Genomic DNA, 24800 nt, shown 5'->3' with positions numbered 1-24800 from the left:
CCCAGCAATTCACCTACAATAATAAAATAATAAAAAAAGAAAAAAAGTGCTCTTAATAATTTATCAATTACATTGGAGGCTAAATAGATAACTTAATAGAATATTGCAAAAGAACAAATTAAATTTCTTACCTGTATATGCTCCAGGAGGGCGATAGCGCTCATCCCAGGGCTTCCCAAAGACTGTTCGGCTAAGCCGGTCCACAGCCTCTCTCATGGCACTGCCATATGTCCGAATGGAGGACGCCCGTTTTATGGCATCTTCCATTCGGTCATCATTCCAACGCATCAAGCCCTCAAGGAGATAGGCCTGAAAATGCGCATCGCTGGCACTGGTTCCTAAAAGTTAAATAATATTAAAAAATATATAAAAAAGGGTTTTATATGTCACATATGTACAATATATGTACTACACATAAGGTGCTCTGAAGTAACTTGTATACTACATTTAATAGAGTTGTGTAACTAAATTAAAATTGATTGTCACTTATTCCTGTATTACTAGTGACTTGTTAGTCAAGACAGCTTTGTCAATGCTAATGACATTAAAAAGTAATTGTAATGTAGAGTGTGACATTTATTAATGCGGCATTACTTTAAAGTGATGGAAGCAGTTACAGTGCTTATATTTTCTACAGAAAAATAATAATCCATATGCATGTAATAGTTGGAATAAAACGGTTCAGGTGGAGGTGGAACGACTCCAAGGAGGTAGAGCCACGAGCACACCTGTAGCAGCACAGCTCCACGCTGCCTTTCTTCAGTGTCCCTGTCTTCATGTACAGCGGAAATTCCTCTGGGTCTTGTATACACTGGACGTGCTTGCGCTGTTCCTTCCATATCTGCTGGATCCGTTCGTGGTCCAGCAGAGGAACTCCCAGGGTGTCCTTCCCATCCGCACTGTCAAACTGATCAATCAGTGACCCAATCAATCTGGCGGTCTCCTCTACCCCCCTGGTCCTCCTCCGGCAGTGCAGTGCCAACTCCCTCCGGGTAATGCGAGCACTGACCGCCTTTTCTGAGATGTGGCCAGTCTTCTTTGCCGCCAGGTCACTCTCTTTTGCAGAGCGAAGAGCAGCCACATCCTCTGGATCCCACTGAACGATGCACGTGGACAGACGTGCCATGAAGATCCCGTAGAGTGGATGAGCCTCTGTCTAGACACCTGCAGCAAATTGCCGCATGAAGTGCCAGATGTCGAGGCGCACTACAAGCTCATCCCACTCCGAAAACATGATCTTCACCCGCGATTGGCCATACTGACTGCAGCAGTCCCTGTCCACGTACATCACTTTTGGGGCTGCCTCTCCTGCCTCTCGGTAGCGTTTCATCAGACCAGCTGCCATGGAGTCCAGTCCATGTCCCTCGGCAGCTGTCAGCACAGAGACAAGGACCTGGCCGTGTTCATTTCCGACATTTGTGCACCAGGCAGCTGTTCCTGAAGCAGCACCGGCAAGTTTCTTTGTGACCTATTGGGAAAAATAAAAGATGTGCTCTTTATGTACGCACATCACACACATATCCATATCTGGCAAATTTCTGGATATAAACAGGGCTTTGATACCTTTTTTGTCGAATCCATCTTGAGTTAATTTGGCCTTGACCTCGTGCAGTCGCCCCAGAACATCCCTGGCATACACGGCTAACAGCCACTTAGGTTTAGGCAGGGCAGGTAAAAGTGGAGGATCAGCAAACACAGGAGGCTGCACAAGGGAGGACCTTGTGAATGGTTCGCAGACAGTCAGGTACTGCAAGACACGCTGTGTCCATGCCTCACTGTGCTGTTCCATCAGCTTCCTGTAAAGCTGAGTCACACTGTTGCCCAGTGTCCTCTCCCTCATCATCCTCAGCACCCGGTTGTCACATGAGTATCTAAGGAAACAACAGTATAATCATGCAAATGCTTTAGTTGGTAAAAAATAACCCATATAAAAGCACCTAATAATGAATGATTGTCATTATGAATTACCTGTATGTCAGCAAAGCTGGAAACTGACTGCGGTGGCCCATATCCAGCTGTCCTAGGATGTCCTCAGACCAGGCAGGATATTTCTTTTTGCAGCGTTTGCACTCCAGATACTCAGTGGCAAGGTCATACCACCCGTCGATGTCCAAGACCTTACGCACGGTACTGTAAATTCCTGCCGCTGTTAGTCTGTGCTTACCACAGTCTGGGCGAACACAGACAAGAGGAAATAACCACATCTTCAGCGGCATCCATAAGAAAAGGGGCCGACAGAAGAAGAGGTCAGGTGAGGCAGGGGGCTGAGTGTTTATTAAAGGGGGCTGAGGAGGATACCACCAAAGTTTCAGCTGGGACACTAGTTCTGACTTGCCGGTTCGTGGGTTGGCCTTAAATAGTGTGTTCCGGATCCACTCATGCTGGAAAGGTGGAAGTTGATCTTTCCAGTGACTTGGAAGCTCAGCTGGTGGCTGGTGATGTGAAGGAGCTGGTGCCTTGGCAGTTTCCACTGATGGAGATGGACCAGCACAGTCCTCTGAGTGAATAGTAAAAAAAAAAACAATAAGGATGACTGTTGCATTTGATAGTAATATGCCATAAATGCAGAGCAGAAACAGCCTGCAAAGCACAATTTTTGGACAAGTATTCATAATTATTATGTTATATTTAGGAACGAGAGTGAAGAAAGTGGTACTAGTGTTAAGGAAGCAAAGAACACAGCATACACTATATTAATTTAAGGAGAATGGAATCAGTGCAGCTCTCTGAGAATGAGGATCAGATGGAATGGAGGAAGGAAAATGTGGTGTGATGAATTAAGTGTAAAGCAACGAAGCCCACGGACATGAAGCATACACACAGATAGAGTAGGGAAAAACTGTTCCTCTAATCATTAGAACAATGAATCTCCACCATCCTGTCTGCTCAGGGAGAGCTGAAGAGTGTGTGAGAAGAGCAAGCGGTGTGAAAAAGTTATCTGGTGATTATCTAACAACGGGTAAGTTCGGAAACGCAAATAAATACACTGACACCTTGGAACATCCTTACGGTTTTGAAGAAGTGCACTCAAAGAAAGCATCCCGCTTGAGGCATGATATGATATAATTCTGTATTGTAAACAAAACATATTTTAGAATGTTGATTATTTTCCCCAAAGAAATAACGCTTCTCAGTGTGTTTTCACAAAACATTCTTGTAATATGTGCATTTGTGTCATATGCCACACCTGTATTTAGCTGTGCTTCACATTGTGATGCAGCAAATACCAGCTCCTCATCGTCATCTTCAGCAGTGGGAAAGGACTTGCCTGGAGCACAAATGTTAAAACTATCATTGTGAACAATACACAGAGACAAACATATGTAAGATGGTGCTTACTTACCAGTAGCGAAAAGCTGCATGGGGGGCAAATGTTTGGCTGGGGGTTCTGCTGCTGGAGGAGGTAAAGTGGACTGCAATAATGGATCTGGAAACGGCAAGTTGACAAGTTTGCCATAATGATAAATTAATATATGTAGAAATGCTGTAGGTAAAATTCTATATTCACACTCCTACTCACAGGGTTTAACTGGTGACGTGAGTTTTTTGGCCAGCTGTGAAGGCGACAAACTTTGCCAACGTGCCAACAGCGCTTTCACAGTTGCGGTCTTCTGTACACCAGTTTGGATAGCTGCAGGTGGAGGTGCAGTGGTTGCAGAAGCACTGGAGGATGCAGTGTGAGGTGCAGGCTGACGTACGCTGGTGCCCACAGCAGAAGCCCGTCTTTTCAGGACATATGTCTTGAAAATGGCCATGTTGGTTTTGGGCCTGGCATCTGCCTTAACGAGGTACCTGATGAGGGCTTGAGCCTCCTTGCTCTGGTCCTAATAAACATCTTTCATGGACCGGCCCTGGAAGTCACCAAACTCCACCATCAAGCAGCCCTGGTCTCCAGTTGCCCGGGCTTCTGCCTGCATTTCCTGCTTCCTCTGATACTTCTCCACTTTTTCTGCCATCTCTCTAATTTGAGAAGTGTACTGTAGGAACAGTTGTTTATTTTCTGACAGGGGTGTTGTCTGCGCCGTCTCATTGGAAATGCTGAGCACCAAATACACGGCATACCCCAGAGAGTTTTCCAGGAGCCATCTAAATCTCTGGCCCTGGTACTTCCCAAACTGAAGTTTGCAGTGAGCCAGTACTAAAAACTGGTCACTGGGCTCTCCACCGTTTGTGCTGACAAAAGTACTGGCCTCTGACAGCACCTCCTCCTTAGGTTTGGCCCTTCCAGACTCCACATTTTCAAGGCGCCTCGCCTCCGCCGAAGGCGCCATGAGGAGTCGGCATGATCTTGCCGATTGGCGTTGAAAAGAGGGATATGCATACATTTTCTGAAATGAAAATCAGAAAAAGACTACTACCTTTTGCAATCTAAAAGACACCTGTATGTTAAGTGTGTAACAATAATTTAACAAGCTACGCATAAACTATATTACTGTGGTAATAAACATGGCCATGACATAAACTGTCCTGAAGATGAGTTTTCTACAAAGGACAGGAATCCCTGACATATAAAATATGTAACGTCAATATGAAGTCTGAAATTTCCTTTTATTTTCAATGCTGTCATCTTAAACAATGATTACACACACACCAGGCTACAAAATATTACATTAAATATATCATACTTCAAATGTTGTCATCTTACCCCAGGGTTACACCAGGTGCTTTACATTTATCTGACGCTTTTATCCAAAGCGACTTACAATTGCTATATATGTCAGAGGTCACACGCCTCTGGAGCAACTAGGGGTTAAGTGTCTTGCTCAGGGACAGATTGGTGTCTCACAGTGGATTCGAACCCGGGTCTCTCACACCAAAGGCATGCGTCTTATCCACTGCGCCAACACCACCCCTTAAAGTGTGGGAGATGTTGCCGTAACCCGGGATTGAACCAGGGACCTTTAGATCTTCAGTCTAACGCTCTCCCAACTGAGCTATTTCGGCTACAACAGCTTTTACCTCTTAAAATCTCAGCCATTTTTCTGTGTTTTTAACTTTCTGGTCTACCTAAATTGAAATGAGCACTATTCCCACATACTTTGGCCCATATGGATACATTTGGCCTTTTTTTGTTTGTTTTTAGTTAAGACTCTCAATGTTTTTTTTTATAAAAAAAAAGTCATTATTATTACATTATTTTAGAAAATATCAATTATTTCTTGGTAAATGCAGTTTTCCATATTTCCACAACAATTTGGTAACGATTTTTACAATTAAAATGTGTGTGTGTTATTATGTGTTAATACCAAATATAAATGTAAATAGTTTAATCATTATTTTCATTCATAGGGCCCAGAAACCATGATTTCTTAGACAATAAACACATCATTGTTGACAGTAGCATAGCTTAATTAGCTGACGGTCGATAAATTTAACTTATCTGATCATTTATCATGTGAAAAGTTACAGGTTCACAGGTACTGAAGAAAGCATGAACTGTACATGCTAGCTAGCTATACTGACACGATTCATTTTCCAAAAATACACACTGTATATGAACAAATAATGACCAATTTTCAATGAATGAAGTAATAGCCTTACCTTTAACAAAGATGACAATAACAACGACCGGGGATTGGTAAAAAGGAGGCCACAGGAGAGAAACGCGATTGGAGAAAAGTAAGCCACGGAAGAGAAACGCGATTGATCAAAAGTAAGCCACGGAAGAGAAACGCAATTGATCAAAATAAGCCACAGGCGAAACGCGATTGGTCAAAAGTAAGCCACAGGCGGAACGCGATTGGTCAAAAGTAAGCCACAGGCGAAACGCGATTGGCTCATGTGGGCTTACTTTGTGCTTACTTTGGCTCAGTCGGTGGGAAGCAGTAGGCGCAAGCGAGAGGTAGTGGGATCGATGCCTGCATTCTCCAAGTTGGCTCCTGCCCTTTTACTCACACATCCCTAAATCAGTGGTTTTCAATCCTGTCCTGGAGGTAAGGATGGCTGAAGCGAAACATTCGTTCCGAAGCTTTGCGAGATCCCGAAGCGCAGATGTGTCGAAACACTGATCCGAAGCGTGATTCGAAACACCCATGTCACGTGACTATGACGAAACGAAGCCTCGAAGTGTTTCACTAATTGTTTCATCAGGTGTGGTCCGCCGAATCAGCGTTTGATTGGAACGGTCGGGAACAGACCACACAATCGCACATCTGTATAAAAGTGAAATAAACGCATTTTGACCTCGTGGGTTTTTGTGAGAGGAGTTTGACTTTAAGATAGCGGATTTTTGGTGATATAGTGACATAGTGCGATTTGATTAGTTATAGGCAATTTAGACTTACATTTAAATTTACACAACACATTGACTGAGAGGCTAGAGACAGACAGAGTATACATATAGTGACACATTAATAGATACATAGATATAAATATATATAGACAGCTAGATTAATAGATAGATACATATATAGATAGATTACAGATACATATATAAATACATATATTATAGATAGATACATATATAGATAGATTATAGATACATATATAAATACATATATTATAGATAGATACATATATAGATACATAGATTATAGATACATATCTAGATACATAGATCGATTCATATATAGATAGATAGATTTGGATAGATAGATAAAATGGAAGCTCCCCAGAAGAGATGCTGTACATCTGTGGTGTGGGAGCATTTCCATTTAGAAACCCCAAATAAAGTGAGATGTGTGTATTGTGATCGGCAGCTAGCCTACTGCAACAATACATCATCCATGATGCGCCATTTGAGGAGCACTCATCCTGCCATTTTGCAGGGTGCAGAGGATGGCATTCCCCCTGTACCTAGGCCTGCTACTGACACTGCTGGGCCATCTAAGCAAGGTATGCATTGTTTGGGATATAATTATAATTGAAATATAATTACAACCTTTTGGGACACTGTTTATAAAGTTTATAAGTTATATAAAGCACTGATTATAAATACTGGAAGGTTTCCAAATAATGAACCAGTAGGCTATACTTTTAATAGATGTGCACTAATTGAAGCTGTACTTTTCCAATGTATTTGTCTGAAAGTATGTTTTGTCTTCTCTTTTAAAAGTCAGACAGATGGAATTGGATGAGGCTCTTATAAACATGGTGGTGAAGGATCTGCAGCCCTTCACCATCGTGGACGATGAGGGATTCAGGGCATTTGTGAACAAGCTTGATCCAAGCTATGTCCTCCCATCCCGGAAGGTGCTTAAAATAATGGTCAGCGAAAAGTACAACAAAGCCAAGGAGAAGACAATGGAGGACCTACAAAAGGCCGAATTTGTTAGCCTTACAGCTGACATGTGGTCCTCCATTAATATGGATGGATATCTTGGTGTGACTTGCCATTACATAACACCAGAGGCAAAAATGGCAACTGTTGTACTGGGTGTAAGGAGGTTTTACAAAACCCACACAGCCCAGCATCTCATGGAGGCTAAAGCCTTGCTAATGGCTGAGCGGGGAATAACCTCCAAAGTTCAGTGCATGGTGACTGACAATGCATCTAACATGATCCTAAGTGCCCAGCTACTCCACCTTCGCCATGTCCCATGTTTTGCTCATACTTTAAATTTGATTGTGAAAAAGGCACTAGATCAAACCCCAGTCATCAATGAAATACGCCAGAAGGCCAGAAAGATAGTGGGGTTGTTCAGATCCAGCTGCAAAGCAAAGGACAAGCTTGTGGAGATGCAGAGCTTGATGGGAAGACCAACTCTGAAACTGATACAGGAGGTTGACACGAGATGGAACAGCACATTTGACATGCTACAGCGCTTGTATGACCAACGTGAACCAGTGGCTGCTGCACTTTCCAACTTAAACAATGATACTGCTCCCCTGACAAGTATTGATTATGACATTATTGAACAATCATTGTCAATACTGCAACCATTCAAACTCGCAACAACAGAGATGTCAGAGGAAAAGAGAGTGTCTGCTTCAAAGCTTATACCACTGTACAGGATGTTGCAGCACAAGCTTGCACAGAAAAAAGGAAATGCAACGCAGGAATCAACTGTTCAATTAGGTAGGCCACAATGACCATACTACCCATGTGATTGGCCATAACTGTCATATTATTGTCATTATTATAAATATGTGTTTCTCCTGTTTTGGCTCATAGGCTCACATCTGCAAGAAGGTCTGCACTCCAGATGTGGAGGTTATGAGAGTTTTAGAGCCTTGGCACTGGCTACACTGCTGGACCCAAGGTTCAAAAATGTGGCATTCGGAAATGCTGCCAAAGCCCAGGAAGCTGAAAAGCATATCACACTGGAGTGTGCTTCACTGATGCGTTCAAACACAAGTCCTGGTGAGCAGTTTCAGTCTGTGTTATGTTATGTAATCTGAATCATGTAATATGATATATCCTTCATATATGCCGTCAGTTTAGGATTTGTTACTAATTGCTGTTTTCATTTTTATTCAGACCCAGAAATGTCAACATCACACCCATCATCATCATCATCATCACCATCACCATCAACATCAACACCAGTAGAAACACAGGACAGTTTATGGGAACTTTTTGATACTCGCATCCATCAAACCAAGATGATACACAATGCTACAGCCGATGTCACAGTGGAAGTGAAAAAATACATCAACGATGCGTATTTGCTCAGAACTCATGATCCACTAACTTACTGGAAAGAGAGAGCATTAATCTTTCCTCATTTGTATGTCCTTGCAAAAAAATATCTTTGTATGCCAGCAACAAGTGTCCCTTGTGAGATGATTTTTTCAAAGGCTGGAGAAATTATCTGTAAAAAAAAAAATAGGCTAAGTCCTTCCACAGCAGATAAATTAATATTTTTGAATAAAAATCTCTAAAAAAGTGAGACATTGTGGCTTGATTTCTTTTATTAATATTCATTTTTCATGACCAAAATAACTTTATGCACAGTGAGGAGCCTATAGGTTACAAGCTTTACATATTAGAACATTATAATAATAAAAAAACAACAATTTTTTTTAATGGCTCGTCAAGGTTGTTTCAGATCAACACCTGCAAGTGACCACTAGGTGTCACCGTTGAGACGGGTGTCAGATTGATTCGAAGCCTCGAAACAATATGGCACATTTGGTTCAACTGTTTCATTGGTTCACGAGGCCTCGATTTTGCCATCACTACTTTTCGGCACCTTTTAGTCCAAAAAAATTAACTAACGTAGAGAGTGTGGCCGCATTGCATCGATGCTCAGTCTGTCTCTTTAGGGCAGTGGTTCTCAAACCTGTCCTGGAGGCACCCCTGCCCTGCACATTTTTATTGTCTCCCTCATTAGACACACCCAAATAAGGTCTCGCGGTCTCTACTAATGAGCTGATGATTTGAAACAGGTGTGTTAGAAGAGGGAAACATTCAAAATGTGAAGGGCAGGGGTGCCTCCAGGACAGATTTGAAAACCACTGCTTTAGGGAACTGTGCGTAAAATGGCACTGTTTTACAACCAATTTGCACAGGACCATGTCTGAAATACTTTTTGGCAGCTGTGAGCCCAAAAAAAGCTAACGTGGGAGTGTGGCAGCATTGCGTCAACGCTCAGTCGGTCTCTTTAGGGCAATGGTTTTCAAACCTTACCTGGAGGCACCCCTGCCCTGAACATTTTGTATGTCTCCCTTATTAGACACACCCAAATCAGGTCTTGCAGTCTCTACTAATGAGCTGATGATTTGAATCAGATGTGTTAGATGAGGGGAAATGCGAAATGTGCAGGGCAGGGAAGCCTCCAGGACAGGATTGAAAACCACTGATCTAGGGATGTGTGTGTAAAAGGGCAGGAGCCAACTTGGATAATGTGGGCATCAATCCCGCTACCTCTCGCATGCTAAGCAAGCGCTCTACCATTTGAGCTAATTCCCCTAGCCTTTCAAGAATGACGAGCATAGCGGGGAATGATGGGTTTGATGCAAAGAGGCTGTCCCTCCTCTGGGCTTGCTCCTTTGCACTGGCCGAGATTATGTTGTCGAATTAACAAAGAGATTAAGCTTTTGTGTTTAAGGACCTTCTCGGTCTTGATAATCAGCTCATTAGAAGTGAGCTCCTAGTGATTGACATGGTCCCTACACAGTGTTCATTGGTCCCCACTCCCTGAGCAGGGGAAATCCGTCAAAGTATACTTCACTTTGGAACATTGGTTCACGGATTTGTGCTGCGCAACTTCTTCACACATGGAGAAGTGTGACATCATTTACCTCGATACACCACTGTATTACTCACTATAAATTGAACGTATACATACGCTTTGAACTTGAATCACGGAGGGATGTCATGTGATGTCCAGTTCTCAGGACACTTACGTTCGAATGGAACAAATGTCTGAAGCTATACGAGAAACTTACAAAATGTGAAGAGCAGGGGGCGCGAGGACTGGAATTGAGGCCCGCTGGTCTAAGTGACATCTGACCATTTCAGCTGTCCTCCCTAACATCCCTCTACATGTTAGATACAGCCCCATTTTTAGGTCAATTAAGAGGCCAACTTGTATTCGTTAGCCTTTCACACTGTCTCGAGGACTTTGATTGCTTCCACGTTAGTTCATGTTCCTTCTTTTGTTGTTGCTGAAATAGCTATTTTTTCTATTTTTGGGCAAGAAGGCTCGTTGGTCTAGGGGTATGATTCTCGATTTGGGTGCGAGAGGTCCTGGGTTCAAATCCCGAATTAGCCCTTGTTCAGGTTAAAATGTTAAGCTTTATTGTCTCATTGCTTTCACAAACATTATGGCAGGTTTTTTCCAATCAGGCAGACATGGATGGCTAAGCCAGGCCGGTTAACTCAGCTGGTTCGAGCGTGGTGCTAATAACGCCAAGGTCAGGGGTTCGATCCCCGTACTGGCCAGCTGGTTTTATTGTCTGGGGGCTCATCTCTGCTCTGCTCTTCAGCTCAGACAATTAGTAGGGTGATCTCACTGAAATCACTGTTTACAAAGCAGAAGTTTGTTGTAGCCAAAAAAGCTCAGTTGGGAGAGCGTTAGACTGAAGATCTAAAGGTCCCTGGTTCGATCCCGGGTTTCGGCAACATCTCCCGCACTTTTCCCTTTTTTGAGGCGGGCCATTGACCAAAAATCACTGGGTTCCAACCTCTCTGTATAACTGTTCCCCACAACCAGAGAGCTATCTGTTTCCAAGTTGGCCTCCAACCAAGCAGTTTCGGTTCCATGGTGTAATGGTCAGCACTCTGGGCTTTGAATCCAGCGATCTGAGTTCGAATCTCGGTGGAGCCTGTGTGCTTTCTTGCCGCAGGAAAAGATAAAACAGCACTAGTTTGGCGATGGTGCCAGTGTTTGTGGCCATGTGAGCAACAGCTGCACCAGATAAGGTTCCATGGTGTAATGGTTAGCACTCTGGACTCTGAATCCAGTGATCCGAGTTCAAATCTCGGTGGGATCTATTTTGCAACCAGTTTGCGCAGGACAATGTCTGAAATACTTTTCGGCACCTTTTATTCCAAAAAAATTAACTAACGTAGAGAGTGTGGCCGCATTGCATCGATGCTCAGTCTGTCTCTTTAGGGCAGTGGTTCTCAAACCTGTCCTGGAGGCACCCCTGCCAGGCACATTTTTATTGTCTCCCTTATTAGACACACCCAAATAAGGTCTCGCGGTCTCTACTAATGAGCTGATGATTTGAAACAGGTGTGTTAGATGAGGGAAACATTCAAAATTTGGAGGGCAGGGGTGCCTCCAGGACAGGTTTGAAAACCACTGCTTTAGGGAACTGTGCGTAAAATGGCACTGTTTTGCAACCAATTTGCACAGGACCATGTCTGAAATACTTTTTGGCAGCTGTGAGCCCAAAAAAAGCTAACGTGGGAGTGTGGCAGCATTGCGTCAACGCTCAGTCGGTCTCTTTAGGGCAATGGTTTTCAAACCTTTCCTGGAGGCACCCCTGCCCTGAACATTTTGTATGTCTCCCTTATTAGACACACCCAAATCAGGTCTTGCAGTCTCTACTAATGAGCTGATGATTTGAAACAGGTTTGTTAGATGAGGGGAAATGCGAAAAATGTGCAGGGTAGGGATGCCTCCAGGACAGGATTGAAAACCACTGATCTAGGGATGTGTGAGTAAAAGGGCAGGAGCCAACTTGGAGAATGCGGGCATCGATCCCGCTACCTCTCGCATGCTAAGCAAGCGCTCTACCATTTGAGCTAACTCCCCTGGCCTTTCAAGAATGACGAGCGTAGCTGGGAATGACGGGTTTGATGCAAAGAGGCTGTCCCTCCTCTGGGCTTGCTCCTTTGCACTGGCCAAGATTATGTTGTCGAATTAACAAAGAGATTAAGGTTTTGTGTTTAAGGACCTTCTCGGTCTTGTTACGCCAGTATGAATGTGTATGGATTCTTGTATTATGTAGGCTACCTTGGAACACTCGGGTCATGCAGACAACTTTTCACCTCTTTTGCTCACACTGACTTAAAGTCTAAGGAAGCGGTTCTCAATTCTAGTCCTCGCTCCCCCCAGGTCTGCATGTTTTGCATGTCTCTCTTTGTTAGCACACCTGATTCGGATAATCAGCTCATTAGAAGTGAGCTCCTAGCGATTGACATGGTCCCTACACAGTGTTCATTGCTCCCCACTCCCTGAGCAGGGGAAATCCGTCAAAGTATACTTCACTTTGGAACATTGGTTCACGGATTTGTGCTGCGCAACTTCTTCACACATGGAGAAGTGTGACATCATTTACCTCTGTATACCTCGATACACCACTGTATTACTCACTATGAATTGAAAGTATACATACGCTTTGAACTTGAATCACGGAGGGATGTCATGTGATGTCCAGTTCTCAGGGCACTTACGTTCGAATGGAACAAATGTCTGAAGCTATACGAGAAACTTACAAAATGTGAAGAGCAGGGGGCGCGAGGACTGGAATTGAGACCCGCTGGTCTAAGTGACATCTGACCGTTTCAGCTAACATCCCTCTACATGTTAGATACAGCCCCATTTTTAGGTCAATTAAGAGGCCAACTTGCATTTGTTAGCCTTTCACACTGTCTCGAGGACTTTGATTGCTTCCACATTAGTTCATGTTCCTTCTTTTGTTGATGCTGAAATAGCTCTTTTTTCTTGGCTTTGGCAAGAAGGCTCGTTGGTCTAGGGGTATGATTCTCGCTTTGGGTGCGAGAGGTCCCGGGTTCAAATCCCGGACGAGCCCTTGTTCAGGTTAAAACGTGAAGCTTTATTGTCTCATTGCATTCACAAACATTATGGCAGGTTTTTTCAATCAGGCAGACACTGATGGCTAAGTTAGCTCAGCTGGTTAGAACGTGGTGCTAATAACGCCAAGGTCGCGGGTTCGATCCCCGTACTGGCCAGCTGTTTTTATTGTCTGGGGGCTCATCTCTGCTCTGCTCTTCAGCTCCGACAATGAGTAGGGTGATCTCACTGAAATCCCTTGCTAAGCAGAGGTCTGTTGTAGCCAAAATAGCTCAGTTGGGAGACCGTTAGACTGAAGATCTAAAGGTCCCTGGTTCGGTCCCGGGTTTCAGCAACATCTCCCACTCTTTTCCCTTTTTTGAGGCGGGCCATTGACCAAAAATCACTGGGTTCCAACCTCTCTGTATAACTGCTTCCCCACAGCCAGAGAGCTATCTGTTTCCAAGTTGGCCTCCAACCAAGCAGTTTCGGTTCCATGGTGTAATTGTCAGCACTCTGGGCTTTGAATCCAGTGATCTGAGTTCGAATCTCGGTGGAGCCTGTGTGCTTTCTTGCAGCAGGAAAAGATAAAACAGCACTGGTTTGGCGATGGTGCCAGTGTTTGTGGCCCTGTGAGTTCAAATCTCGGTGGGACCTAGTTTGCGCAGGACAATGTCTGAAATACTTTTCGGCACCTTTTAGTCCAAAAAAATTTACTAACGTAGAGAGTGTGGCCGCATTGCATCGATGCTCAGTCTGTTTCTTTAGGGCAGTGGTTCTCAAACCTGTCCTGGAGGCACCCCTGCCCTGCACATTTTTATTGTCTCCCTTTTTAGACACACCCAAATAAGGTCTCGCGGTCTCTACTAATGAGCTGATGATTTGAAACAGGTGTGTTAGATGAGGGGAAATGCGAAATGTGCAGGGCAGGGATGCCTCCAGGACAGGATTGAAAACCACTGATCTAGGGATGTGTGAGTAAAAGGGCAGGAGCCAACTTGGAGAATGCGGGCATCGATCCTGCTACCTCTCGCTTGCGCCTACTGCTTCCCACCGACTGAGCCAAAGTAAGCACAAAGTAAGCCCACATGAGCCAATCGCGTTTCGCCTGTGGGTTACTTTTGACCAATCGCGTTTCGCCTGTGGCTTACTTTTGACCAATCGCGTTTCGCCTATTGCTTACTTTTTACCAAACGCGTTTCGCCTGTGGCTTACTTTTGAACAATCGCATTTCTCTTCCGTGGCTTACTTTTGATCAATCGCGTTTCTCTCCTGTGGCCTCCTTTTGACCAATCGCCGTTGTTGTCATCTTTGTTAAAGGTAAGGCTATTACTTCATTCATTGAAAACTGGTCATTATTTGTTCATATACAGTGTGTATTTTTGGAAAATGAGTCGTGTCAGTATAGCTAGCTAGCATGTACAGTTCATGCTTTCTTCAGTACCTGTGGACCTGTAACTTTTCACATGATAAATGATCAGATAAGTTAAATTTATCGACCGTCAGCTAATTAAGCTATGCTACTGTCAACAATGATGTGTTTATTGCCTAAGAAATCATGGTTTCTGGGCCCTATGAATGAAAATAATGATTAAACTATTTACATTTATATTTGGTATTAACACATAATAACACACACACATTTTAATTGTAAAAATCGTTACCAAATTGTTGTGGAGATATGGAAAACTGCATTTACCAAGAAATAATTGATATTTTCTAAAATAATGTAATAATAATGACTTTTTTATAAAAAAACATTGAGAGTCTTAACTAAAAACAAACAAAAAAAGACCAAATGTATCCATATGGGCCAAAGTATGCGGGAATAGTGCTCATTTTAATTTAGGTAGACCAGAAAGTTAAAAACACAGAAAAATGGCTGAGATTTTAAGAGGTAAAAACACCTGGTGTAACCCTGGGGTAAGATGACAACATTTGAAGTATGATATATTTAATGTAATATTTTGTAGCCTGGTGTGTGTGTAATCATGGTTTAAGATGACAGCATTGAAAATAAAAGGAAATTTCAGACTTCATATTGACGTTACATATTTTATATGTCAGGGATTCCTGTCCTTTGTAGAAAACTCATCTTCAGGACAGTTTATGTCATGGCCATGTTTATTACCACAGTAATATAGTTTATGCGTAGCTTGTTAAATTATTGTTACACACTTAACATACAGGTGTCTTTTAGATTGCAAAAGGTAGTAGTCTTTTTCTGATTTTCATTTCAGAAAATGTATGCATATCCCTCTTTTCAACGCCAATCGGCAACATCATGCCGACTCCTCATGGCGCCTTCGGCGGAGGCGAGGCGCCTTGAAAATGTGGAGTCTGGAAGGGCCAAACCTAAGGAGGAGGTGCTGTCAGAGGCCAGTACTTTTGTCAGCACAAACGGTGGAGAGCCCAGTGACCAGTTTTTAGTACTGGCTCACTGCAAACTTCAGTTTGGGAACTACCAGGGCCAGAGATTTAGATGGCTCCTGGAAAACTCTCTGGGGTATGCCGTGTATTTGGTGCTCAGCATTTCCAATGAGACGGCGCAGACAACACCCCTGTCAGAAAATAAACAACTGTTCCTACAGTACTCTTCTCAAATTAGAGAGATGGCAGAAGAAGTGGAGAAGTATCAGAGGAAGCAGGAAATGCAGGCAGAAGCCCGGGCAATTGGAGACCAGGGCTGCTTGATGGTGGAGTTTGGTGACTTCTGCAACCACTGCACCTCCACCTGCAGCTATCCAAACTGGTGTACAGAAGACCGCAACTGTGAAAGCGCTGTTGGCACGTGGCAAAAATTTGTCGCCTTCACAGCTGGCGAAAAAACTCACGTCACCAGTTAAAGCCTGTGAGTAGGAGTGTGAATATAGAATTTTACCTACAGCATTTCTACATATATTAATTTATCATTATGGCAAACTTGTCAACTTGCCGTTTCCAGATCCATTATTGCAGTCCACTTTACCTCCTCCAGCAGCAGAACCCCCAGCCAAACATTTGCCCCCCATGCAGCTTTTCGCTACTGGTAAGTAAGCACCATCTTACATATGTTTGTCTCTGTGTATTGTTCACAATGATAGTTTTAACATTTGTGCTCCAGGCAAGTCCGTTCCCACTGCTGAAGATGACGATGAGGAGCTGGTATTTGCTGCATCACAATGTGAAGCACAGCTAAATACAGGTGTGGCATATGACACAAATGCACATATTACAAGAATGTTTTGTGAAAACACACTGAGAAGCGTTATTTCTTGGGGGAAAATAATCAACATTTTAAAATATGTTTTGTTTACAAAACAGAATTATATCATATCATGCCTCAAGCGGGATGCTTTCTTTGAGTGCACTTCTTCAAAACCGTAAGGATGTTCCAAGGTGTCAGTGTATTTATTTGCGTTTCCGAACTTACCCGTTGTTAGATAATCACCAGATAACTTTTTCACACCGCTTGCTCTTCTCACACACTCTTCAGCTCTCCCTGAGCAGACAGGATGGTGGAGATTCATTGTTCTAATGATTAGAGGAACAGTTTTTCCTTACTCTATCTGTGTGTATGCTTCATGTCCGTGGGCTTCGTTGCTTTACACTTAATTCATCACACCACATTTTCCTTCCTCCATTCCATCTGATCCTCATTCTCCTTAAATTAATATAGTGTATGCTGTGTTCTTTGCTTCCTTAACACTAGTACCACTTTCTTCACTCTCGTTCCTAAATATAACATAATAATTATGAATACTTGTCCAAAAATTGTGCTTTGCAGGCTGTTTGTGCGCTGCATTTATGGCATATTACTATCAAATGCAACAGTCATCCTTATTGATTTTTTTTTACTATTCACTCAGAGGACTGTGCTGGTCCATCTCCATCAGTGGAAACTGCCAAGGCACCAGCTCCTTCACATCACCAGCCACCAGCTGAGCTTCCAAGTCACTGGAAAGATCAACTTCCACCTTTCCAGCATGAGTGGATCCGGAACACACTATTTAAGGCCAACCCACGAACCGGCAAGTCAGAACTAGTGTCCCAGCTGAAACTTTGGTGGTATCCTCCTCAGCCCCCTTTAATAAACACTCAGCCCCCTGCCTCACCTGACCTCTTCTTCTGTCGGCCCCTTTTCTTATGGATGCCGCTGAAGATGTGGTTATTTCCTCTTGTCTGTGTTCGCCCAGACTGTGGTAAGCACAGACTAACAGCGGCAGGAATTTACCTTACCGTGCGGGTGGTATGACCTTGCCACTGAGTATCTGGAGTGCAAACGCTGCAAAAAGAAATATCCTGCCTGGTCTGAGGACATCCTAGGACAGCTGGATATGGGCCACCGCAGTCAGTTTCCAGCTTTGCTGAGATACAGGTAATTCATAATGACAATCATTCATTATTAGGTGCTTTTATATGGGTTATTTTTTACCAACTAAAGCATTTGCATGATTATACTGTTGTTTCCTTAGATACTCATGTGACAACCGGGTGCTGAGGATGATGAGGGAGAGGACACTGGGCAACAGTGTGACTCAGCTTTACAGGAAGCTGATGGAACAGCACAGTGAGGCATGGACACAGCGTGTCTTGCAGTACCTGACTGCCTGCGAATCATTCACAAGGTCCTCCCTTGTGCAGCCTCCTGTGTTTGCTGATCCTCCACTTTTACCTGCCCTGCCTAAACCTAAGTGGCTGTTAGCCGTGTATGCCAGGGATGTTCTGGGGCGACTGCACGAGGTCAAGGCCAAATTAACATCTGTCTTTGTTCTCAAGATGGATTCGACAAAAAAGGTATCAAAGCCCTGTTTATATCCAGAAATTTGCCAGATATGGATATGTGTGTGATGTGCGTACATAAAGAGCACATCTTTTATTTTTCCCAATAGGTCACAAAGAAACTTGCCAGTGCTGCTTCAGGAACAGCTGCCTGGTGCGCAAATGTCGGAAATGAACACGGCCAGGTCCTTGTCTCTGTGCTGACAGCTGCCGAGGGACATGGACTGGACTCCATGGCAGCTGGTCTGATGAAACGCTACCGAGAGGCAGGAGAGGCAGCCCCAAAAGTGATGTACGTGGACAGGGACTGCTGCAGTCAGTATGGCCAATCGCGGGTGAAGATCATGTTTTCGGAGTGGGATGAGCTTGTAGTGCGCCTCGACATCTGGCACTTCATGCGGCGATTTGCTGCAGGTGTCACGACAGAGGCTCATCCACTCTACGGGATCTTCATGGCACGTCTGTCCACGTGCATCTTTCAGTGGGATCCAGAGGATGTGGCTGCTCTTCGCTCTGCAAAAGAGAGTGACCTGGCGGCAAAGAAGACTGGCCACATCTCAGAAAAGGCGGTCAGTGCTCGCATTACCCGGAGGGAGTTGGCACTGCACTGCCGGAGGAGGACCAGGGGGGTGGAGGAGACCGCCAGATTGATTGGGTCACTGATTGATCAGTTTGACAGTGCGGATGGGAAGGACACCCTAGGAGTTCCTCTGCTGGACCACGAACGGATCCAGCAGATATGGAAGGAACAGCGCAAGCACGTTCAGTGTATACAAGACCCAGAGGACTTTCCGCTGTACATGAAGACAGGGACACTGAAGAAAGGCAGCGTGGAGCTGTGCTGCTACAGGTGTGCTCGTGGCTCTACCTCCTTGGAGTCGTTCCACCTCCACCTGAACCGTTTTATTCCAGGTATTACATGCATATGGATTATTATTTTTCTGTAGAAAATATAAGCACTGTAACTGCTTCCATCACTTTAAAGTAATGCCGCATTAATAAATGTCACACTCTACATTACAATTACTTTTTAATGTCATTAGCATTGACAAAGCTGTCTTGACTAACAAGTCACTAGTAATACAGGAACAAGTGACAATCATTTTTAATTTAGTTACACAACTCTATTAAATGTAGTATACAAGTTACTTCAGAGCACCTTATGTGTAGTACATATATTGTACATATGTGACATATAAAACCCTTTTTTATATATTTTTTAATATTATTTAACTTTTAGGAACCAGTGCCAGCGATGCGCATTTACAGGCCTATCTCCTTGAGGGCTTGATGCGTTGGAATAATGACCGAATGGAAGATGCCATAAAACGGGCGTCCTCCATTCGGACATATGGCAGTGCCATGAGAGAGGCTGTGGACCGGCTTAGCCGAACAGTCTTTGGGAAGCCCTGGGATGAGCGCTATCGCCCTCCTGGAGCATATACAGGTAAGAAATTTAATTTGTTCTTTTGCAATATTCTATTAAGTTATCTATTTAGCCTCCAATGTACTTGATAAATTATTAAGAGCACTTTTTTTTCTTTTTTTATTATTTTATTATTGTAGGTGAATTGCTGGGAATCGAGTACCTTTACAGCCAGACTGGCAAAACACTGACTCCAGTGCTTCAGAACCCAGAGGAGGAAGACCGGCTGGTGGAGGAGGTTGATGATCAGGACCTGCTAGATGAGGGGTTTGAGGAAGAGAGCATGGAGGACATCACAGATCCAGTGCTGTATGAGGATGACCCCTGCCGTGATCTCAGAAACAACCCCTCATCTTTGCCTCTGCCTCAGTCCCCAGCATCACTGCCTGAGCCGTCCACATCATCTGGAGGAGAGGGACAGCATCTCGCCCCTGCCTCTTCTGTGCTGTCACAGCCATCTGACACTGGAAGCAGTGTCTCCGGCGAGGCTCAGGTAAGACACTCTAAGGGCTTTATTTTGTTTCAGTCTCGTTTTATTCCAAATACACTACAAGCAAGGTGTTTTTTTTAAGCCTGCATTTATTTGATTCAAAATACAACAAAAGCAGTAATATTTTGAAATACTTTTACTATTTAAAATAACTGCTATCCATTTGAATATATTTAAAAAAGTAATTCAGTCTTGTGATTTCAATGCTGAATTTTAGCATCATTACTCAGGGCACACGATTCTTCAGAAATCAATCCAATTTGCTGCTAAAAAAACCGGGTGCCGGGTGCTATATTATTATTATTAGGTTAAAAATAGCTCCTAGAGATTTTTTATTTAGGTTTCTTTGATGAATAGAAAGTTCAGTATATATTGTAACATTATAAATGTCTTTATCATCTATTTAATGCGTCCTTGCTAAATAAAAGTATTAATTTCTATAATTTAATATTAAATTTATAATGATTTAAATGTTCTGACTCCACACTTTTGGATGGTATAGTGTATAATGTTAAAAAAGCTTTTTATTACAGATAAACTCTTATCTTGGATCCTTCTATTCATCAAAGAATCTTGAACAAAATGTTCACAACTGTTCTAAATATTGATAATAATATCAATAAAAAAAGGTTTCTAGAACAACAAATCAGGATATCTGAATGATTTCTGAAGATCATGTGACAATGAAGACTGGAGGAATGATGCTGAAAATACAGCTGTGCATCACAGAAATAACTTACACTTTAAACTATATTCAAATAGAAAGCATTTTTATTTTAAATAGTAAAATTATTTCACAATATAATGGCTTTTGTTGTATTTGAATAAAATAAATGCAGGCTTGTTGAGCAGAATTCTTTAAAAAATGTAAAAAAATATTTCTGTTCAAAGGCTTTTAACTGAAAGTGTATATTAACACTAATCTGCATTTACTAGGGAGCAGTCATTGGACCTGATGGCATCGCTGGGTGGGACAAGGTCCAGGATCTGGCTGGTTTCCTGGTGGGTCTTCGTGAGGCTCCTTACCTCACCGACCTGCAGGTGACAGAGGCCATCCAGCTGTGGACAGCTCTCCCTGACGTTGATAAACAGCGGGTCAACTATCAGCCTCGACATCAGCCTCAGCTGACACATGGGCGCTTTAAGGCACCGAAGCGGTCCGGAGTCACACCGGGTGTGGAGAGTGTGAAACGGTGTCTAATTGGACATCCTGGGGGTCCAGCACAGTGGCCCAGCACCAGCCGCTTGGTTGAGGCCATTTGTATGAAGCTGTGTGCTTTACACAAGTCACCGACCAAGAAGGCTGGAGTTTGCACCCCCAGGTGGTCTAAAATCCTTTCAGATTACCACCACATCCGAGACCTGGTGCTTAACAGTCGAAGGCTGATGGATGAAACAATGATCCAGCTGTTTGAGCTGAACCAGAGGACACTCATTCAGCGGTAAGCAAGGCACATTATTTGGTTCCAGGGAACTGAATACTTCTGTACACACACACACACACACACACACACATATATATATATATATATATATATTTTACAAGTAATTTACTTTCAGAATCAGAATCAGAATGAGCTTTATTGCCAGGTATGTTCACACATACGAGGAATTTGTTTTCGTGACAGAGCTCCGCAGTGCAACATAACAGCGACAGAACAAAAAACACAATAAGGAATAAAAAATACAAAAAAATACAAATAGGTGGGTAAGGATTGACAATATACAAATTGACAATGTATGGCAGGTATATTAAAAAGAGCATTTATGTATGTACATGTCTATTATGTGGAAAAATTGTAACTGTACGCTAAGTATGTGTGTTTGGATAAATAAGTGTATGTGTATATAAATATAAATATAAGTAGTATAGTGTGTTCCATGTATGTACATGTATATTATATGCAAAAGATTTACGTGTACGCTAAGTATGTGTGTTGGATAAAAAGTGTAGTGTATATAAATATAAATAGTGTAGTGTGTCCGACAGTTATTATCAGCTGTTCATAAGATGGATTGCCTGAGGGAAGAAACTGTTCCTGTGTCTGGTCGTTCTGGTGCTCAGTGCTCTGTAGCGTCGACCAGATGGCAACAGTTCAAAGAGGGAGTGTGCTGGATGTGAGGGGTCCAGAGTGATTTTAACAGCCCTTTTGCTCACTCTGGATAAGTACAGTTCTTGAATAGATGGGAGGATTGTACCGATAATTCGCTCAGCAGTCCGGACTACCCTCTGTAGTCTTCTGAGGTCCGATTTAGAAGCTGAGCTGAACCAGACAGTTACTGAAGTGCAGAGGATGGATTCGATGATGGTGGAGTAGAACTGTTTCAGCAGATCCTGTGGCAGGTTAAACTTCCTCAGCTGGCGAAGGAAGTACAACCTATGCTGGGCCTTTTTCACAATGGAGTCAATGTGAATGTCCCACTTCAGGTCCTGAGAGATAGTGGTGCCCAGGAACCTGAATGACTCCACTGCAGTCACAGTGCTGTTCATGATGGTGAGTGGGGGGAGTGCAGGGGGGTTTCTCCTGAAGTCCACGATCATCTCCACTGTTTTGAGCGTGTTAAGCTCCAGGTTGTTGAGACTGCACCAGACAGCCAGCTCTTTAACCTCCTGTCTGTAAGCAGACTCGTCACCGTCCTGAATGAGGCCGATGAGTGTGGTGTCATCTGCAAACTTCAGGAGCTTGACAGAGGGGTCCTTAGATGTGCAGTCATTAGTGTACAGGGAGAAGAGCAGTGGGGATAGAACACAGCCCTGGGGAGCTCCGGTGCTGATTGTACGGGTGCTGGATGTGTATTTTCCCAGCCTCACTAGCTGCTGCCTGTCTGTCAGGAAGCTGTTGATCCACTGACAGACGGAGGTGGGCACGGAGAGCTGAGTTAGTTTGGGCAGGAGGAGGTTTGGGAAGATCGTGTTGAAGGCAGAGCTGAAGTCCACAAACAGGATCCTCACATAGGTCCCCGGTCTGTCTAGGTGTTGCAGAACATAATGCAGTCCGATGTTTACTGCATCGTCCACAGACCTGTTTGCTCTGTAGGCAAACTGAAGAGGATCCAGCAAGGGTCCAGTGATGTCCTTCAGGTGGGCCAGCACCAGTTTTTCAAATGACTTCATGACTACAGACTTTCAGGTTTCAACGGCAGCAGAAGAATCAGGAAATGAGTGTCCTCGCCCAGGGACTGACTCCATCTGACCCAATTGATGTGGCCCAAAACATCAATTTATCCTTCCGCCAAATCGAGAAGGACAGGCTTCAATTCTGCGACCGGGTCGCCGGCCCACTGCTGCCAAAAGGGAGTGCCCTATCGCACCCGTCCCCACAGCAGCAGGAGTTGTGCAGCCCATTTCAGCACCTGGGTCACTGTTAGGCACACTAGTCCTTAACCCAGACATGACTGTGTCGATGGTGATTTCATCTTCTGGTGCTTTGACATCCGGTCCAGGCCCAGCTCCGCCTGCTCCAGCGCCTGCTCCAGCGCCTGCTCCAGCGCCTGCTGCTTCTGTGTCCCGTTACACCCAGAGGAACAGGCGCCGGCGGGCCCTGGAGACGGAAAGAGGAAGTATGTGCGAGGGGTAACTTTTAACAAGTGCAGCGATTGTGGGCAGCCCAAAACTAAAGAGTTTGGTCATAGCCGATATGGGAATGCCACATTTTGCTCACGCTCCTCTAATGGAAAAACTTTAGATGATTGGTTGGCAGAACAGCGGAAGGCAAAATAAATGACAAACTCCGCCTCCATAGTAAATAATTTATTTCCTGTGTATATTTTGTATATATTATGTGGGCCCACTCTTTTCATATATTTTTTTTAATATAAGTAGTACATAATATCTTTCCTGTGTATATATATATATTGTTTATATTATATGGGCCCACTCTTTTCATATTTTTTTATATAAGTAGTACATAGTATCTTTCGTGTGTGTATATATATATTGTTTATATTATATGGGCCCACTCTTTTCATATTTTTTTTAAACAAGTACATTATATCTATCCTGTATATATTTTGTTTATATTATATGGGCCCACTCTTATCATATTGTCCTTTTTATAATGTGTGTATGTATGTGTGTGTTCATTTTAATAAAACATTTTGTATATATTACTTGGGCCCACTCTTTTATATTGTTCTTTTTATATTGTGTGTATGTGTTTGTATTCATTTTAATAGAACATTTTTTTGATCAGATAAAAAAAAATCTGCTAAATCATATCAATCAAATCATATCCACACACACAAAACATATTTTAAGAAACGTTTTTTATTAATTATATTTAAACACAAACCTGAAAAAAGTTTTTTTTTAATAATACACACTCAAATCTATGTAGTATAAAAGCAATCAATGGTATGTCATAGATAACAAAATAAAAGTCTCGGTTTATTGCACGCTTAACAATACACGTCGTGGACATATGACGTCACGGCTCATCTGAGAGAGCACGGGTTCGAATCCAGGCCGCGGAGGGTAGAATTGTTTCACATGTAATAACAACTCTTCAAAACGCAGAAACATATACCCCGAGTATTGCCGCAGGGGAAATCCTTTGGCGTTTTCACGTGTTCTGCGTCTTTTTCGCTTGCGTGCGGGGCTCAAAGATTGGACCCCTTCCTCATGCTAAGCGAGCGCTCTACCATTTGAGCTAATTCCCCTGGCCTTTCAAGAATGACGAGCATAGCTGGGAATGACGGGTTTGATGCAAAGAGGCTGTCCCTCCTCTGGGCTTGCTCCTTTGCACTGGCCGAGATTATGTTATCAAATTAACAAAGAGATTAAGCTTTTGTGTTAAAGGACCTTCTCGGTCTTGTTACGCCAGTATGCATGTGTATGGATTCTTGTATTATGTAGGCTACCTTGGAACACTCGGATCATGCAGACAACTTCTCACCTCTTTTGCTCACACTGACTTAAAGTCTAAGGAAGCGGTTCTCAATTCTAGTCCTCGCTCCCCCCAGGTCTGCATGTTTTGCAGTTGGCCTCCAACCA

General features: G+C 43.3%; 6 non-coding genes across 6 annotated transcripts; 5 read left to right on the top strand and 1 right to left on the bottom strand.

Moving 5' to 3' along the window:
* Positions 1 to 4871: 4871 nt before the first annotated feature.
* Positions 4872 to 4944, bottom strand: trnaf-gaa (transfer RNA phenylalanine (anticodon GAA)). The gene has a single exon. It is a non-coding gene; the product is annotated as a tRNA-Phe (tRNA).
* A 5990-nt stretch (positions 4945 to 10934) lies between these two features.
* Positions 10935 to 11007, top strand: trnaf-gaa (transfer RNA phenylalanine (anticodon GAA)). Its single transcript has one exon. It is a non-coding gene; the product is annotated as a tRNA-Phe (tRNA).
* A 134-nt stretch (positions 11008 to 11141) lies between these two features.
* On the top strand, positions 11142 to 11213 carry trnaq-uug (transfer RNA glutamine (anticodon UUG)). Its single transcript has one exon. It is a non-coding gene; the product is annotated as a tRNA-Gln (tRNA).
* A 94-nt stretch (positions 11214 to 11307) lies between these two features.
* Positions 11308 to 11379, top strand: trnaq-cug (transfer RNA glutamine (anticodon CUG)). The gene has a single exon. It is a non-coding gene; the product is annotated as a tRNA-Gln (tRNA).
* Positions 11380 to 13077: 1698 nt separating this feature from the next.
* trnap-ugg (transfer RNA proline (anticodon UGG)) lies at positions 13078 to 13149 on the top strand. The gene has a single exon. It is a non-coding gene; the product is annotated as a tRNA-Pro (tRNA).
* Positions 13150 to 13234: 85 nt separating this feature from the next.
* Positions 13235 to 13309, top strand: trnai-aau (transfer RNA isoleucine (anticodon AAU)). Its single transcript has one exon. It is a non-coding gene; the product is annotated as a tRNA-Ile (tRNA).
* The last annotated feature ends 11491 nt before the right edge of the window (positions 13310 to 24800 follow it).

The sequence above is a fragment of the Carassius carassius genome, chromosome 8 (genome assembly GCF_963082965.1).
Source record: "Carassius carassius chromosome 8, fCarCar2.1, whole genome shotgun sequence".
NCBI lineage: Eukaryota > Metazoa > Chordata > Actinopteri > Cypriniformes > Cyprinidae > Carassius > Carassius carassius.
Note: the sequence above shows the minus strand (reverse complement) of the source record. Positions and strands in the feature narration are given on the sequence as shown.